The 19764-nt window shown below is 46.6% G+C and overlaps 1 protein-coding gene across 2 annotated transcripts in view; it reads right to left on the reverse strand.

The window, feature by feature from the left end:
- Positions 1-165: 165 nt before the first annotated feature.
- Positions 166-19764, reverse strand: part of GPR156 (G protein-coupled receptor 156) — a 53571-nt gene continuing 33972 nt past the window's right edge. Inside the window, exons 13-14 of one of the 2 annotated variants that reach the window (XR_008451614.1) lie at positions 10214-10274; positions 166-9584 (exon numbers count right to left, since the gene is read on the reverse strand). The gene's annotated coding sequence lies outside the window, so the exon portion shown is untranslated. Of the gene's footprint in view, positions 10275-19764 lie in introns of both variants that reach the window. The other variant, XM_054076217.1, reaches the window with a different exon arrangement.

Raw genomic sequence — 19764 nt, forward strand, 5'->3', positions numbered from 1 at the left:
GGAAGCCCCTCTCTCTGCTTTCTCGGTCTCTCTCGCTCTCCCTGTCGGTTCCCCCGCTCACAGCGGCATCCCCCCCCCCCCGGGGGGTCCGAGCGCCTCTGCCGCCCCGCTACCCCCCCCCCCGCTCCCAGCGGGGTGCGAGCCCCGTGCCCCCCCCTCCCGCGCGCAGTCACATGGGGCGGAGGCGCTCGGTACGGCCCCTCCGACCCCGCCTGGCTCTTTTCTTCCCCTTCCTTTAATCCACTCTTCTTATTCTTCCTCTCCTTTCTCTTATCTCTCTCCCCGCTTCCTCGCCGCTCAGGGAAGCGGCGGGCAGGCGGACTATTTCTTTTCCTTTTTTTTTTCCCCCCCCCTTCTCTCTCTTTACCCCCTCCCTTCCCTCCCCGGCGGAGGGATCTCGGGGGCTCCGCCGAGAAGAGGCGGCGGCGCGGCCCAGCGCAAGAGGATCCGGCAGCGGGCGGCGGGATCCGCAGCGGGAGGAGGAAAGGGGTGAAGCGGCCCGGATGGCCTCCCTCAAGGTTTCTCGTCGTTCTTTTATCGCGGCGCTGAGGCGGTGGCTCCGGCGCGGCTCCTCATTGCGCCTGCACGGGCTGCTGGCGGCGGCTCAGGCGGGCGAGGCCGCACTGCGGGCGGCGGCCGGCGGCACAGGCCATGGCGGCGGCGGCGGCTCCTCCTCAAGCCGGCTTTCAGAGCGCTGGCGGCGACGGTCGTTGCTGTTGCTGCTGCCGCTTCCCGGGGAGTCCAAGGCACATGGGACTCGCCCGTTCGGGCTGAAGCCTCCTCGCCGCTCTCTCCCGGCGCCTGCTGCGTCCCCGCCGGGCCCCCCTCCCCGTTCCTGCCGAGCGGTCCCTTTGTCCCTGCTGCTGCCTCCGCTGCGTGCCGGGGCTCCTGCCGCTGCGCGCTCTGCGTGCGCCAAAGCCGCGCAGTCGCCTATGCGCGCCGCCGCCCTACGCTGCGCAACGGCCTTAACCGCTCTCTGTGAATACCCTGCCGGCGCGAGCGGCGCACCCGCTCCCCCGCCCGTCACAGCCCCGAGGCTGTACGGAAACACCCGAGCGTCCTCGGGACCAATCGCGGAGGCATTACGGAAACGCCCGTAAGCGGTAGCAGCCAATGGGGGGCGCGGCCGAGTCTTCCCGAAGCCCCCCCCACTGGGGGCCAATGGGAAGGCGCCGCCACCGCCCTAGCAGCGCGATGGGGGAGCCAATGGGAAGGAGCCTCCTCTCTTCCGGCTATCGTCGAGCCAACCCGAAGAGAGCGGAAGCGCCGGAGCCAATGGGAGGCCAGCTTCGGGCCGCGATTGGCTGTCGCTGGGCGAGGGGAGGGGAGGAGGGCCGCGATTGGCTGGCGGCCGTGAGGCGGCCCGGAGCCCGCGCGCCAGCTCTGTGCCGCGGGCCAATCGCTGAGCGCGGCACCGCCCGCTCCCCCCACCGGGGCGGGGCCGATCGCCCTTGTGACCTCATCGGGCGCGCGGCGCCTCCCCCGCCCCCGGGGGACCTGGCACCGCCCCCAGACAGGGAGTCAGTGGATGGGTCGGGTTGGGAGGGACCTTAAAGATCATCTAGTTCCAACCCTGCTGCCACTGGCAGGGATGTCTCCCAGCCGATCCGGTTGTCCAAGGCCTCATCCAGCCTGGCCTTGAACATTTCCAGTTACAGGGCATCCACAGCTTCCGTGGGCAACCTGTGCCAGTGGCTCACCACCCTCATCATGAAGAAGTTGCTCCTTATGTCCAGTCTAAGTCTGCTCCTCTCCAGTTTATACCCATTGCCCTTCATCCTGTCACTACAAGCCTTTGTGAACAGTCCCTCTCAGCTTTCTTGTAGCCCCTTTCAGGTACTGGAAGGTCGCTATAAGGTTTTCCTCGAGCCTTCTCCAGGCTGAACAAGCCTAACTCTCTCAGTCTGTCCTTATATGGGGGATGCTCCAACCCTCTGATCATCTTTGTAGCCCTCCTCTCTGGACCTGCTTCAACAGCCCCATATCCTTCTTATGTTGAGGATTCCAGAACTGGACACAGTATTCCAGATGAGGTCTCACAAGAGAGGAATAGAGGGGCAGAATCACCTCCCTCACCCTTCCGGCCACACTTCTTTTGATGCAGCCCAGGACACAGTTACCCTTCTGGGCTGTGAGCACATACATGTCAAGCTTCTCATCAAAGAGCACCCCCAAGTCCTTCTCCGCATTGAATGCCCCCAAAATAGACTCACTAGGTTGGAAAAGACTTTGGAGATCATCAAGCCCAACTGTACCTGTCTGCTATTAAACCAGATCCATAAGCACTTCATCAACCCGCCTTTTATATCCCTCCAGGAATGGACACTGAACCACATGGTGTTGTGGTTTGAGCTAAATTAGAGTCAGTTTGAGACAAGAAATGATTATTACAAAAAGTGGAATATTTTTAATTTAAGCTAAAGCAGAGTTAAGTTTCATAAAATCATAGAATAGTTTGGGTTGGAAGGGACCTCAAAGACCATCCAGTTCCAACCTCCCTGCCATTGGCAGAGACACTTCCCACTAGATCAGGCTGCTCAGGTCCCATCCAACCTGGCCTTGAATACCTCCAGGGATGGGGCAGCCACGAGTTCCCTGGGCAACCTGTGCCAGTGCCTCACCATTCTCATTGTGAAGAAATTCTTCCTAATATCTAGTCTGAATCTGCCCCTCTCCAGTCCATACCCATTACCCCTAATCCTGTCCCTACAAGTCTTTGTAAACAGTCCCTCTCCAGCATTGAAGCAATTGTATTTTTTGAAAGTTAGACAATGTCCCTCTGATAGCATGTTTTCTTCCAGTGTTTTCTTTCAAACAGTGTTTTCCCAGACACTGCTCATTCTCTGCAGATGACAATGCATTGTGCTCAGTGTGGTCTGTGCTGAACAGGTGTCTCTTCCTCTGCAATCCCCTCTGTTTGCAGCCTTTCCCTGGCTCAAATGCAAGGTCAGGCAGAGCTGGCTCCAAAGCTCCAAATTAGCAAGAGATTTGGCTGTTGTGAAGTGTATGATAACATTAAAATTAGACCTTGGAAAGTAATAGAATATGCATAATTTTTCTGGGAAAATTTATCCACCCGCATGTAATAGGGAAATCTGCTCTGTCCCAGCTCCTGTCTGGCTGCACACGATTGACAGAGATCATTCCTCATGTTGCCCAGCACTGATAAAGGATGCTCGCTTTCTAAAACTCCAGAACAAGTCTTAAAGAGTTTATTTGCCAGCATTTTCGGTGTCAGGTTCTGACTCCCATCTCAGGCATTCTAAGTAACTTTGTTCTATGAAAGCTAACTGCATGTTTTTGAATGTTCTTCTCCCAAAGCGATAACACATGGCATTGGTATGTATGAAGGACAATGCAAATGCTTAACCAAGGCCGTTCTCGAGCTGGCAGAAGGGGATCCCACCTGTGAGGGGCGAATAGAGCAGGTGACCCTAAATCAACAAACAGAGCATTCCATTCCATATACGTCATACTATGTATAAAACTGAGAGATCACAAGGGTCTCACCCTCTTCTGCGATGGCTGACGTCCAGTGAGGACCTGATCTGTCTGGTTGCTCCTGATCCCAGATCTCTGTGTTCCTGAATTCACTTCCAGAGCTCAGTCCGCTACCAATTCCCTTATGTTTGCTCTGCAGCATCTGTGGCAACGTAGAGTCATTGAGGGGTGGGGGTGCAAACTCATGTATTTGTATATATTTTATCACTTTGTAATTACTTTCATCATTATTGTTCTTATAATTTAATTAAAGCTGTAGTTTAGTTTCCAACCTGCAAGTCTTTTTCCTCTCATTTCCCTTTCCCCTTTCCTTTGAGAGGGTTGAATTTGGGAGCCCAACTGCTCAGTTTTAACTACTGAAATTTATCCAGACAAGGGCTAATACCATGACACAGGATTTGTGCCTAAAACCAGCAGGGACTCAGTTCCTGTGGGCCTGCCCCGAGTGTCTCATCAAGTTGGGAAAGGCAAAGACGTTGAACTGGCTGTTGCTGGTGCATACAGTGTTCAAGAGGCAACGGGCACAAACTGAAATGCAGGGAGCTCCACCTGATCATAAGGAAAAAATTCTTGACTGTGAAGACAACAGAGCACTGGAAGAAGCTACCTCAGGAGGCTGTGTGGTTTCTGCAGATATTCAAAACCCACCTGGACTTCTTCCTGTGTAGCTTGCTCTAGGTGAACCTGCCACCCTGTCCACCTATGGGGGGTGGACTAGATGATCATGGAAGTCATAGAATCATTTAGGTTGGAAAAGAACTCTAAGATCATCCAGTCCAACCGTCAGACCAACACCACCGTTCCCCCTAAACCGTGTCACGAAGTGCCATGTCTATGTCTCTTTTGAACACCTCTAGGGGTGAAGACTCCATCACTCCCCTGGGCAGCCTGTTCCAATGCTTCACCACTCTTTCAGTAAATAATTTTTTCCTAATATCCAATCTAAACCTCCCCTGGCACAACTTGAGGCCATTTCCTCTTGTCCTATCAACTGTTACTTGGGAGAAGAAACCAGCACCCACCCAGTTACAGCCTCTTTTTAGGCAGTGGTAGAGAGTGATAAGGTCTCCTCTCAGCCTCTTTTTCTCTAGGCTAAACAACCTGAGTTCCCTCAGCTGCTCCTCATAAGACTTCTGCTCCAGATCCTTCACCAGCTTCATTGCTCTTCTTTGGACACACTGCAGCACCTCAACGTCCTGCTTCTAGTGATGGGCCCAAAACTACACACAGGATTCTAGGTGTGACCTCACCAGCGCCAAGAACAGGGCGATGATGTAGTCTTGCTGGCTACACTATTTCTGATACAAGCTAGGATGCTGTTTGCCTTAGCTACCTGGGCACACAGCTGGCTCATGTTCAGCAAAAAGGTCTCCAGTTAGCCTCCTCTTCTCCAGACTAAACAATTCCAGTTCCCTCAGCCACTCATCATAAGACTTGTGCTCCAGACCCTTCACCAGATCAGTTGCAACCTGCTGTAGATGAACCTGCTTTAGCAGGGGCGTTGGACTAGATGATCTCCAGAGGCCCCCTCCAACCCCAACCATTCTGTGATTCTGTTTGTAGGCCTTTGGTGTAGTGGTTGGGAAGACTCAGCTGCTGGGGGAAAAAGGTAGCACAGTGGTGAGGTGACTTGTTAAAAAATATGACAACGATGTGCTGGAAGTCACAGAGATGGCACGTGAAGTGATGGTAAAGCTGTTTGGCAGAAACTGAGCCAAGCAACAGGAAAAGAACATCAAGACTCTTATAAAGATCTCCAAATTCAGGTGTTATCCGCAGGACCTCTTTATAAGAAACACAATTTGTATCAGAGCCACTAAACTGGCCCTTATTTCCACATCTCAATGCTACCACGGCTGGATTTTGCTTGGCCCTGGCCAGAGTCCCAGGCACTGTTCTGGAAGAGTCTGTACTTCTTCAGAGCTCTGGAGCATCCCCAGGGGCATCAGTTCCCAGCCCTGGTGAGGGAGCACCAGCACTGCTCCGTGCTGTGACCTCAGTAAAATTACTCGTCAGATCTCAGCAAAACTGAGCACCACTTGCTTATGCCATTAAAAAAAAAAGTGTTCTTGCCAGAATATTTTGTAACACAAACAAAATAACTTAGACTAGCAGAAACACTTTTTTTTTTTTTGCCAGTATTAGCGTCTAACTAAGAGCTGCTGCTTTCTTTTCAAAGCATCAAAATATTGCCAGATCTCCTTTTTTTTTTTTTTCAGTCTCATTCTGAAAGACATTCTATGTGAGCAAACAAAGACCTGGCCAAAGGCAGCTAAAATTTATCCTTTACAAGAGCTGTTTTCTAAAGCAGAAAACAAATCTAGTCTCTCAAAATGGTCCTGTTCAGCACTTTGCTCGCCCCAGGGTGCTCGGTTTGCTGGAAATCTTTCTTCCTCTGCCTGATAAATGATGAGTGGTTTCACTTACTACAAAGGATGTGGGATTGTTTAAGTTTGATTCATCATGAGCTACCTGTGCAGCTCTGTACAGCTAGAAACCTGACAGTTAAGGGTGGTGTGCCCTAACAAAGAGTAAAAGAGACAGTCTGAAATGACAGTACCAAAGCGGTATTGCAGCCACCCCTAACCACCCCACCGTGCTCATCATTCCAGCTCCCCTCTGAGACACCACTGGCTCAAATGTTGCTGAGACACAGTCTCAATAAGCCGCCAATCACAAAAATTACTTCTTCTCTCCTGTTTTGGTATAGCTGTTGACCCCAGCCTCAACTAGTTGTCAATAGTTAGGGCTACAGGATTGGTTAGTCCTCTAAAGAGTGTTCTTGCATAAAAAAGACAAAATGAAGATGCAACTAGGCAGTCACGTATCTTCTCCTCCACCTGAAATGCACCACCAGACATTCCAGCTTGAAACTATTGTGAGACAACTGAGCTTTGTCACTTGGAAGAGTTGTCAGTCTGAAAAACAGCAGATGGGGGAGGGTGAGCTCTTTGCTTTTAGCAGTTGTTGTCGCTTTGAATAGTAGTAAATAAAAATCAGACCAATGCATCATTTATACTGACAGTGTCTGTTTGAAACATGTCCCTTAAAGCTTTATAATGTGTCACCAACCTGATAATACAAATGGGAAATCAATTTTGTTCACTTAGAAAGAACAAAGCTACCTCAAGAGAACAGCTTTGTGCTTGTCCTCCTGCATATGCTACAACCTTTGCCTACAATCGCCCTAAAAACAATCCCTATCTAACCTAAAACTCTCAGTTACCGCTAATCTCGATTTTCTGAATACCCAGCCTACCCATCCACTTGAGGAATGCACACTACAAAAATCCCAGCTGTTCTATTTCCTATTAGGCAATCCTGCCCACATTTCCAAGTAATAATTAACCAATCTACTCTCCAAAGCCTGTCCATTCACGTCCCAGTGTCTTCTCCTCTACCAGGAAACCACACAGGTGTGCTTAGAGGAGGATTGTTATTTAGTAGAAGGGATGGAAAACTATAAAGCATTTCCAATTTCTTAATCTTTTCATAGATCTTTCTTTAGCTAAGACTACTCTCTGACAAGCGCTAAACACATGACAAGGGCATTTGTTAAGCTTTCATCCTCAATTTCAAAAATGGACTGAGAAAATCATTTGGGAGAATCATGAGTGAGGTAGTTATTTTTCAGACTGAAAGAGTATCTTTCGACAAAATTGCAAACTTCTTATTTATTTTTGGCGCCTTGGCTGATGAAGTGACCTCCCTTTAGGATCTGCAAATATAGATAGAATAGACGTTTTAATCATCAGTTTTCACAAGCAAATATAATCCAGCGTTAATATTGTTCCAAATCTGGATGCAAGGGGCAGTTTTTCAGCTGCTGTGTTTCTGCAGTATCAAGTTCCCAGAGAGGCTGCCTGAAAATATGAAGCATCCCATAGAAATTACTGAAGTGTTGTCTCTCTGAAATACCATAAGGTGGCAGTGAATTGGAAAATCAGAACTCTTTCTGGGTAGAACAAAGCTTTAAGGAACTCAGTGGAAGAGGAGGAAAGGTGCTTTTGAGGTTTTTTTTTTTTTTAGAGGTTTTCATTTTCTGTTTACATATCACATGAACATATTACCATAAACTTCACATCCAGTCACTTAAACCAAATGCTGAATAGGTCTGCTCCAACATGCAGCAGTAGACAAGTTCCTGCACAGGGAACTCCTGTTTTTCCTTTCTCCATTGCTTCCTTCACGGGTGATCAGTGGGAAGATTTTCTGTTCACTTACCTTGCAGCTCTTATGGGGGGTTGTTCTGAGAGAGCTACCTCCTCTAGCCTGATAAGGATGCAATCATTCAAGGCTGGTTTGAGCATTGTTATGCTGGTGAATCAAAATTTTATTAATGGATCTATCAGTCTTGCATCTAATTCCTTTATATTGCCAAGGGAATTATCCGTGGAATAATTCAGTGAGATGTTGTAATGGCTTGTCTGTTGTTTGATTGGCATGTGCAGACTCAATGGTTATGGTTGAACTTTAACTTTCCTCTTTTTTTTTTCCAGCAGAAAATCAGAGATTGAAACAGTAACAAATTTACCAACTGCCCAGGTGTTAATGATTAGACAATAAATCCTGAAAAGTGGTTTTGATTTTTGTCCCAGAACAAAATCTGAAGGAATCCATGTTTAGAACATACCAGTTGCATTTGTTTTTCTGAGCAGGACAGAAGTTTTTAATCTTGAGAACCCAGCATTTTGCAATGATTTCCTGTCACAAAATATGTCATCACCAACAATTGCTTCAGAGAACAGCTGATGTTTTGCTGATCTGGATGTGTGTGGGTGCACCTAGGCCTTGCAAGACTCCAAGTAAGTTTGCCAAAACCAATAGAGCCAAGTGATCCCAATGTTTTAATGTAACAGGAGCTACAGAGAACTTCTGTTTCCCAGTTTTGCACCATAGCAGAACAAGTGAAGACACCAAATACAGGTTCATGGCAACACTGCAACACACAGAAACATCAGTGACTCTCTAAGCAGATAAATGTCTCCTTCTGAGGAAGTCCTCACTGAAGTTCTGCATAGGTTTAAAGTTGATCTTATCCACTGGCTCTTGAAAGAGGCATCAGGTTTCTCACTGTGCCAGGAGAACATCTTGTTCAGTTGGGCAGTTTCCCTTGCTCCAGCATTTGTCTGACCACACGTTCTTCATAAATAACTCCAGAAAACTACCATGTACAGAGCCAGGGAAGCTCTGTTGGTCTGATGAGCCTTTGACAAGTCTTCATAGAATTGTAGAATGGTTAGAATGGTTTGGGTCAGAAGGCACCTTAAAGATCACTCAGTTCCAACCTTCCATTCCATGGGCAGGGACACCTCCCACTGGATCAAGTTGCTCAGAGCCTCATCCAATCTGGCCTTGAACACCTCCAGGAATGGGGTGTCCACGACTTCTCTGGGCAGCCTGTGCCAGGGCCTCACCACCCACACAGGAAAACGTTTCTTCCTAATATCTAATCTCATTCTCCCCTCTTTCAGCTTAAAACCATTACTCCTCGTGCTACCCCTGCACTCCTTGATAAAGAGCCCCTCCCCAGCTTTCCTTCCAGGCACTTGTTTTCTGGAAAGCAAAAACTATGCCTGTTTCCTTAGACTCGTGAAAAGGTTCAAATCTAGAAAATTATTGGGCTCCTCTGTGTGTACCATCACATTAGGTTCTGTCAAGCAGCTCAAGATTGATACCCATTTGCTTATTATTTGTATTTTCCCCTGCTGTCAGCAGGTCTGTCTGTTTCTGAAAAGGGAATACCAAGGAGCAAATGGGTCATTCTTACAGCAGGAAATTAAAGTGACCCCCTCCCCCAGAGTTTACTGGGGCTCTCTGTTCTGCACTATTGGTGTAAAGGCCCATAAATGTCCCATGTTCTCTATGTCCCTGCCTTCCCAATTTATTTCCAAACTGGCTGTTGAGGAGACTTTCTAAATAAAGAGAGTTAAAGCCAGCCTGATCCCTGAGGCCTTCAGTCCATTCATGAAAATCTTGCAGAGCTAGCAAGCTTTAACTTGAGACAGGGGAGCAGAACTAGTCTTTGGCTGGGTCTTGGGCAGGGTAGACGACTCAGGCTGTTTCCAAGCTGTCACAGTGACCTACAATAGCCAACAGAAGAAATTTTTCTCCACTTCCTCCTTCAGGCAGCTGTGGAATGTTGCACTAGGGTGATGAGGATACCTCTGCCTTCTTATAAATACAGGAAGAGGATTCACTAGTTCCTATTGAAATAATTTTCAGAAAGAAAGCATTGCATGCAGTGTGAGGTGCCAGCAGAAGGAGAAAGGGCCATTGGGAATAGACATCTGCATTGTCAAAGAAGCAAAGAAAGCAGCATAATGCCTTGTGGAGCCTGCCTGGGATGCTGTGCTTGCTGCAAGGGCTCCCTGCAGACCAAAATTGCCATCTTTAGCTGCAATGAAATGCTCATCCAGCTCTTGCTGTTGCAGCTGCTTTTACCCTGGCTGAAAATAATTGCATGGATATGGGTCTGCCCAGGACGGCCAGCTCCCTAAGGAGGAAAAGGAACAACAGCGCTTGGTGGATTAGGAGCATTCTCAATATTCACAAGGCAAACTATGGGGAGTATAATACACTTATGTCTGCAGAGAGTAACGATTGTTCTGCAGTGCACAACATATAGCAAAATGATTGAATAGAGCCAGCAATGGTCATTGTACATACATCAGCCACAGAACTGAACTTGCATGGTTGTTGTATACCTTACCTATGAACTGAGCATCTTTAATTTGCAGCCAGGAGTTAATGGTGGTGATTGTCCTCAGAACCTGGGAGAAAATGCACAGTTAATTATGAAGTGGCCAAAAATGTAACAGTATTTTAATTTTCTTCATTGAGTTTGTGCCAAGTACTCTAATTGATTTAATGATCCGTCTCCCTGGCTGCTCACTAATCACCATCGTACACTACTTCCTTCATCTTTGGCTTGCAAGTGGTTACTAATTGTTGCTGCATCTTGCATTGTACATCTGGTGTTGACAGCTGTCCTTGCCCTGAGATGGAGACACAGCTGCTTTTAAATGGAGAGCTCTCTCCCAGATCTCTAAAACATCTGGGAAAATGTGGCATTGAAACTGAGTTGTCAAATATAAAAATTTAGCAAATATGTGGACAGGTTAGAGGGTCTGCAAACACAAAGCTTAAAAGTAGGCACAGGAATCAGAACAAAAAAGACTCACTGCTGTGTCTTTAAAACAAGAGTCCTGGGTGTTTCCCATTAAAAACGCCTATTTCCCCTAATTCCCTGTTGACTTCTTGACATTGCAAAATCTTTTACATTCTGCACAACAGAGCACACCTCCTAATTTGATCAGACTAGCAGTCCATGTTGCCTATGCTTCAGCCTATTAGACATAATTCAAAAGCCTTTCTTACAAGGCACGATTCAGGATCAGGCAGCAAGATCTAACTGGCTAGAGACAAGAAGCCAGTGGCATGAAAGCACCAAAAAGCCTCAGAAATCAATGGAGACAATTGCATTCCTTAAAAAATATATTCTTTTTTCCAGAATCTCATTTCCTCCTGAACATTTTGTGACCATTATTGTTACAAGCAACCTATTTTTTTCCCCTCGTTGTTTATTTTGTGTATTTAACAGCACTGTTAAGCGTACAGTCCATTGTTTTGCTAGTGGTCAACAAAGCTTATCTCCCGATCTCACCCCGCCTCTATTGCTCACATGCTGTTCTGCAAGACTTGGATGAGCAGTTGCCTCAGACTTTGTGAGAGGTTGCAAGCCAGCAGGAAGAGCAAAGTCAAACTCAACAGGCAACAATGAGTAGGCACGTAAGGACACAGAAAGGAAATGGGTGAGATTGCACAAGTAGAGTGATTGGACCAGCAGTCACTCCAGAAGACACAGAAGAAAAGAGCTTACATGCAGAAAAAGTCTGTTAGCATTAACAACACCTTTTTATAAAGGAGTCATTTCAGGACATCTGACTTAAGGGAAGTGCTACACTTATTTTTTTTATTGGCCTGGATTTAAGCCATATCAAGCTGATGATGCCATTATGAGTTCAAAGAGATATTATCTTTGCCTTGGAGCACAGGAGCAAGGGGACAATGCAATTAACGGGAAAGGTGGCACTTCCAAAAGCAGCAGAAGGAAGTGTTTTTAAATTAAGTAGTTTTTGCATATGTCAGTCCCTTAAAGTAGTAAGTTTTTTTCCAGTCACTGGAAGGTGAGAGAGTTCTCTAGGAGATTGTTCTAGTTCTCAAGCGGGTTTGCTCTTACACTTCACCTACAGGACCCTCTCTTTTCTCCATACCTATGGAAGGACCCTAGAAATACCTGCTTAGTAAGGGAGGCTTGAGATAAGAAGTCTCCCACTAGGTGACAGGAAGAAAATTATATTTCTAACTGGACTCTGAAGGTCACTGGTGCAGGATATCACTGATTGGCACATGCCTTGGTGATACTGACCACCAAAGTAGGCAATACCAAACCCCATTTTCTTGGTATGAAGCATGCTATTTAAAGTCAAATCACTCTGTCTCTATAGGGGTGGATATATAGCCACCTGCAAAGTATGGAAAGGTTTATAAGACACTCTGAAACATCTTGTCCTCACCATGACCAGGAACAAGACAAGACTAGAAACCAGGGGCTGAGCTGTTTGATAAATAAGGATCATATTCTCCACGCTCAAGAGTGGTACATCCTGATAAGAAAAAAATTAAGCAAAGCTGGCAGGAGGTGTGTGTGGATGAACAAGGATCTCGTGACTAAACTGACATAAAAAGGAAATGTACAAAAGCTGGAGGCATGGGAAGGCAACCCAGAATGAGGCCTTCTTGGTAAGAGTGTCCTCCAGCAACCCCAGGCCCTGAGCAGGGGTTCCAAAAGTGCTGGGGAAGCTGGCTAATACTCTTTGAAAGATCACGGCAATTAGGAGAGGCTCCCAAATGTTGCTCCTGTCTTCAGGAAGGAGGGTCTGGGAAACTACAGTCTGCTCAGCCTCACCTCAGTCCTTGAAAAGGTGGTGGAGCAAGAAATCATGAAAACCATTTCCAGACACATGAAGAACAAGGAGGTAGTCAGGTGTAGTCAGCATGCATTTACAAAAGGGAAATTTGGCTTAACCAAACTGAGAGCCTTCCACAGAAAGATGACTGGCTTGGTGAATGATAAGAGCAGTGGATGCCTTTTGCCTTTACTGTAGTAAGGCTTTTGACTCTGTCTCCCACAACATCCCTGTAGACAAGCTGACAAAGTATCAGTTAGATAGGTGGACAGCGAGGTGTATCAGAAAAATGGCTGAATGGCCAGATACAGAGCATTGTGCACAGTGGCACAAAGTCCAGCTAGGGGCCAGCCACTAGTGGTTGTATCCTGTTACTAGTCCTTATACTGTTTAACATCTTCATCAATGATCTGGATGATGGGGCAGAGTACATCTTTGGCAAATTTACAGATTATACAAAGCAGTAGGAGCTGATAGACCAGATGATAGCGTGCTACTATCCAGAGCAACTTGGTCAGGCTGGGGAATTGGGAAGAGAGGAATCTCATGAAGTTCAAAAAAGGCAAATGCAAAGTCCTGCACCCAGGGAAGGATGACCCAGTGCAGCAGTACTTGCTGGTCACTGCAGAGGAGGACCTGAGAGGTTCTAGTGGACATCAAACTGGTCGTGAGCCAGCAGCGTGCCGTCACAGCAAAGGCAGCCAGCAATCCCCTGGGCTGCTGTAGGAAAAGCAGTCTCAGCGGTTTAAGGGAAGTGATCTTCCCCATCTACTGAGCACTGATGAGACCACATCTGGAATCCTGTGCCCTGTTCTGGGCTGCCCACTACAAGGAAGACACAGACTTACTGGAGTGAGTCATAGAATCATAGAATCACTAGGTTGGAAAAGACCTCTTGGATCATCAAGTCCAACCATTCCTATGTCCCACTAAACCATGTCCCTGAGCACCTCGCCTACCCATCTTTTAAATACCACCAGGGATGGTGACTCAACCACCTCCCTGAGCAGCCTCTGCCAGTGCCTGATGACCCTTTCCGTGAAAAATTTTTTCCTGATGTCCAGCCTGAATCTCCCCTGTCGGAGCTTGAGGCCATTGCCCCTTGTCCTGTCCTCTGTCACTTGGGGGAAGAGGCCAGCACCCTCCTCTCTACAACCTCCTTTCAGGTAGTTGTAGAGAGCAGTAATGTCTCTCCTCAGCCTTCTCTTCTCAAGGCTAAACAACCTGAGTTCCCTCAGCCACTCCTAAGACTCGTTCTCCAGCCCCTTCACCAGCTTCGTTGCTCTTCTCTGGACACGCTCCAGAGCCTCAACATCCTTCTTGCAGCGAGGGGCCCAGAACTGAACACAGTATTCAAGGTGCGGTCTTACCAGTGCCGAGTACAGAGGGAGAATAACCTCTACTGGACCTGCTGGCCACGCCATTTCTGATACAAGCCAAGATGCCATTGGCCTTTTTGGCCACCTGGGCACACTGCTGGCTGTCAATCAGCTCCCCTAGGTCCTTCTCCTCCATGTAGCTTTCTAGCCACCCTTCCCCTAGGTCTTTAGCACCGCATAGGGTTGTTGTGCCCCAAGTGCAGGACCTGGTATTTGGCCTTGTTAAACTTCATGCCATTGGTCTCAGCCCAGCGGTCCAGCCTGTTCAGATCCCTTTGAAGAGCCTCCCTACCCTTCATCAGATCAACACTTCCTCCCACCTTAGTGTCATCTGCAAACCTGCTAAGGCTGCACTCAATGCCTTCATCCAGATCATTGATAAAGACATTGAACAGGACTAAACCCAGCACTGAGCCCTGGGGGACACCACTTGTGACTGGCCTCCAGCTGGTGTCTAGTAAAGTGCCACAAAGATCATTAAGGGAGTGGAGCATCTCTTATGTGAGGGAAGACATAGAGAGCTGGGACTGTTCAGCCTAGAGAAGAGAAAGCTTGGGGGATCACATCAATATGTATAAATACCTGGTGGGATGAAATGAAGAAGAGGGGGGCAGGCTTTTCTCAGTGGTGCCCACTGACAGGACAAGAAGCAGTAGGCACTATTTAAAACACATGAAACAGCACCTGAACACAAGAAACCACTTTTTACTGTAGGAATAGTCAAAGACTGTAGCAGATTGACCTGAGTGAGTATGGAGTCTCTGTCTCTGCAAACATTCAAAACCTGACTAGACACAGTCCTGGGTAACCACATCCAGCTGACGATCCTTGAGCAAGGGTGTTGGACTAGATTACCTCCAGAGGTCCCTTCTATCCTCCACAATCCTGTCACCTGCTACAGCAGTTCCTGTTGTCCTATATGCTGTTAGTTCTTATTAGGTTAGCTGGCTTTTCCTTGAGGTAATTAATAGACTAGTGTAATTAATTACACTAAATTAATATACCTCTGAGGATGAGGTGTTATGGAGGAATCTGAACTTAAATAGTTGGAGGAATTGTCCGCAAACAAAATACAGGAACTGGGAATCATCCTTCATGACTGTAAAGCTCTGTACATGTACTTTCAGCAGAATAAGCAAAGTGTGGGGAGATGGAGGCTGACAGAGTGCACAGGGCAAGGTCAGATGAGAAGTGGGAGATGAGTGACTTAAGACAGCCAGTGCCGAGCACTGTGCTTAAGAATTTTTGGTTTACATCCTACTGACAAGCAATACAACACTGGCTGTGCTGTTTGTGTGGTGGTGGTAAAATTAAATCCCTAACAGTGTCAAAACAGGGTGCCAAGCAGGGACAAATAAATCACAGGCAGTATTTTCAAGCTGAGCATCCAGAAAACACAGAAAACAATTAACAAACACTTGGGAAAAGCCTAATTTAAATGACTGCCTAGAACCTCTGAAGCAGAGGCAGTACTCCAGGGCAGCAGTCCACAAGCTGCCTATCCTTTCTCCAGCTGTGTTCCCAGTCTTCTCCACAGCATGGTCCTGGTGTATTTTATGAACCGAGGCAGGATCCCCTTAAGAGAAAGTATGCGATCATGTTATTAATGTCTGTCTCACAAGAGAAGATTAAAGAAACATTTGTCAAGAATGCTCTAGGCATAATTGATTCTGCCTTGGGACAAAGAAATGGACTGGAATCTCCACATGGCTCCTTGAGGTTCCTTTCAGGCCTTTTTTTTACATAAAGTCACACATGTCAAAACTAAGCCAAATTAAATTTGCACAAATTATTCTAATTCCAGCCTTCTGTAACTTCTGAATGCTTGATTTCAGAGTCTTGGCACAGATTACACTGCACCGCTTTTTACAGTCCTGGTCAGATTTATTTTGAAGCCAACTTGACCTAGTAAGGATGTCATGATATGAGTATCTACAAGGTGCATTAATAGCCCTGTGACAGATCCACAACAAGGATGTCTTCCAGGGACTGACAAAGGCAACCCAGGTAAGTGTGCCCTCTCCAGCTAATGAAGGTGAGGATGGCAGCAGGCACAGATCGCTGTGCTGTGGGCTAGCATTAAAAACTTGCCTTTCAAATCCACTTTCTGGCAGTAAATGAGGTGAGAGTCTCAGGACACCTAGGTTCCCTCACAAACTCTGGAGAGCAACATGCACCACCAGGAACTTTTTGCTTGTTTCATCCATACTCTTTCCAGCCCTATTTTTGCCAGGCCCTTGAAAACAAACAGCTCCTTTGCTCCTCTGCCTTCTGCCCCACCACTGTCAAGTCAGCATCTCTCCTCTCCCCCCTCTGCCTTCACAAACTCCATACCACCTCAAGTCACACCCTTACCCTACCTCTGCCCCCCTCCTGCTCCTAGTCATCTGTCTTGTCCTGCCAACACATGCTTTTTCCACCTCAGTTCTTTCCCCTAATCCCTTGACTTATTTTTTGCCCAAGAGCTGCTCCCAGACCCTGAGTCCTTGGTGGGTAAATCCTTCTCTCTATCCTCATCAGAAAATGAAGCTCCCTATCTTCCATCCTCTACCCCAGTCACACCATCTTTCCCTCTCCTGCTGTCCCATCCCCCAGCTAGTCCAGCCCCAGTCACAATAGCCAAACCTACGACTTTCCTCACACAACTGACTTGCGTAAGCACTTCTTTGGCATGCTGCTTCCTCACCAGCATGGTGGTCATCACGTTTATGAGAGAAAACCCAATTAGCTCTCAGCTCAGTGCACCCTCCCACAGTGATAACTGCAGTGACTCACAGGTGGGGTGAGCTTGGTCACCACCTAAGGACAGCCTAGGTGCAGGGTGCTTTAGCAGCTGCAAAGAGATGGAACATACTCAGCAAGGGTGGAGTTTCCAGGGATGATTTAGGGATGGCTTTTTGTCTACTATCTGCTAAGAAACATCCATGATTCTGCGTGGCCTGTGATTTTTCAAAGTCATAAAGTATGGTCCAGTTTGGATGGATTTTGTCAAGACCCATGAAGCTAGAGTTCAGTTTGTGTGGTGCGAGGGAGATGAAGTGTCTCAGTCAAAAAACTAACAGATGTCCTTGAAATGGGGAAAAATGCATTTTTTTTATTATCCTTGTTCTTAGAAATTACTTGACTCACTTTCATTTTAACTGTCTAGAACACTCAGCATGAAAAATTCTGTATAATGCATAAGCTTTAAGAAAATGACAAGCAGGTGAATCCAAGATATCTTCATGGGAAATGCCGTGCAGCCTTAATATTTGGGGGATACTATACATCCCTAAGCACAGGGATCTTAACTATTAGATAATGCAATCATTAAGTATTTAACTTTCTTTCACGTCTGTTTTTCTCCTTTTCATTCTCACCTATTATCAAAATCTGCTAATTGCTTCATACTCTGGGCCTCCAAGATTTTACACTTCATTGGAGACCTTTTTTGCTGCAGGACAAACTCCTCATTATCTTGAACATCCCCTGAATTAATTGATGCCATTGGTTACATTAAAATAGTGGTATTACACCGGGGACTCGGGTCATAGGCAGAGTTAAAGGAGCAATCTACTTGAGCAGCTGAATTTGTCTGAGCAACATCCTTCCCAGCAGAGTGTCAGGGCCTTCCCATACACTGATAGCTTTGTTTTGCAAAGACAATATTCAGGTTTATTAAATGAATTGATGTTATCCTGGGTTTGGGCATGCTCGCTGAGTGGCTAAGTGACACAAGGTTTATGTTACAGGTGGAAGTCACTGTGCTCTTTCCAATAGACACAGCCATCAGTAGGACAGATATTGCTGCTTAAACAGCGTGAGCAAATCAATGTCTTCTATTTCAGTCAGCCTAGTATTTCCTTTATACTCTACACGTAGGCAGCAAACTCTCAGAAAACAATGAGACAGTGGAAATTTCCCTGTAATGAAAGCATGTCTCTCAACACTTCCAGACATGTTGCGGCAGAACAAAGCTGTGACCTATTCTTTCATCTGCCACCCTCGGGGTAGGAAGATTTTTAAAAGTCAGTGTCTCATTTATGACTGTGCATTAGAACAGCCTAAACTGGTCACGGAGGGAAATTACTTTGTAATAATTCTGTAGAAGGAAAGACAAAAACTTGGTTGCTCAGCTGTTAGCTGCACAGGGCTTGGCACCCATCTTGAAACCCGATGAATAATGTTTGAAACTATATTATTCCTAGATTTCCAGCTGTAGCAGAAGATAGGTGGTCAGCACAAAACCTACCTTACCTCCCGCTATTGCTGTAAGATTGATGCTGTCTGTATCCAGGGGTGGATAGCCCAGTTCTGCAATATAAATAGCCCCCTGCTGTATCCAGCACAGCGGCATCATCTGTCCTTGTAGGACTGTGGCCCCCCTGCAGCCCAGGGTCTGATTGTGTAGCAGGGCTCTCATTTTTCCCAGGGGGAAAAATGCAAGAGGTTTTTTTTTTATTATTATTTAAGCTCTTTACCAGACATATCTCACATGTTTGTGGGGTTGTTTTTGTGCTGTCATTATCTAGAAAAATCTTCACTAAGTGGTAAAAATCCCAAACTTGCTTCAGCAGATGCTTGAATTGCTGATAGGGAGCAGGGTTCTTGGTTCTTTCTAATCTGTGATTGTCAAATTCCAATTAATCCAGATGGTGGGGTGATCCTGAGAAACCAAGATGTTTCCCCTTTGTGTAATGTATCGTCTGATTCATTAAAATCAGCTGTTGTGAACAAACCATCCACATAGAACAACTACTGATTAGTCAACAGCAAAAATATTGGTCTTCACTGTTGATACCCCAGCTTTCTGCCTGAACTCCTTTCCTGGTCCCCCTCTCACTATGTTTTCCAGAGGATGTTTGGGATTCTCAATGAGGTTCAAGATTTACTAGCTGAGGAAGTTAACCAGAGCCTGGCTGGGAGTATCAGCTCTTGTTCTGTTCTTTGGTGGGTCAGCCTGTCTCTTAGGCCTTCCTGGTGAAGCACCCAAAGTCTTTTTTTCACAGACGTATAGTGAAGAACCTTTGACGTATCTCAGGCAGGTAGTTGTGGGATCACTTGGATGTGAGGTGCCAGTGAGAGAGAAAAGAGACTGTGTTTTTGGTCCCTGAGATGAGCACAATGGTCAGTAGAAGAGACAACGCTCTTGACTCCAAAGTCTTTTCCTTGAGTAAGTTAGAGCTTATATCATCCTCCGGTACTCTTTGTTGTTGTTGGGTTTGCCTACTTTAAAGGCTAAGTTCCAACACCTTCAAGCAGCTGTTGCTGAAGGCGGCGGGGGCTGAGAGCTTTTTTCCATCAGAAAGTGGAATTTAGCCCAAAGGTGCTGTACTGTGGCAAAGCATGTACCCAGTAATGCCAGACTTCCCAGAATGGGGAAACCTGCCTCCTTCACTGGCTGTAGCATGCTAATATCTAGTATTAGGAGAACTACGAAAAAATACTTGCCACTGAAGAGTTGTGATGAATGGATTGCAGAAGCAGGGGAGCAGTGAATATGTTTTGTCACAGGTATGAAAAAGACTGTAATAGAAAGAAAATGAGCTGATATTTGCAAAAGTGTTATCCACAATCAAATGAAAGATTCACCTGTCAGAGGAAAGGAAGTCTTTATCCAGCACCTGTGTTTGGGGGACTGTTAAAAAAAGACAACAAAAAACCAGATGCTTTCAAACAAGGGCTTGAATTTACCATAATCATGTACAGAGTATGCCACCGTTCATGGAGCTGCCTAGCACTGCTGTAAATTCAAGGTGTGATTGCATCAGCTAATCTTATTCCTGCAGTTCTCTTTGGTTTGAAATATCACCTGGCTCATTTGGGTTAGATACGAGATGTAATTGCCTGGAAACCAGCATACAACTCCAGAAGGGTTCCCAGCTAGTTATATTCACCCTGTCCAATAAAATGTCCATGCCATTCCCCTGTTG

This window comes from Cuculus canorus, chromosome 1 (genome assembly GCF_017976375.1).
Source record: "Cuculus canorus isolate bCucCan1 chromosome 1, bCucCan1.pri, whole genome shotgun sequence".
Lineage (NCBI taxonomy): Eukaryota > Metazoa > Chordata > Aves > Cuculiformes > Cuculidae > Cuculus > Cuculus canorus.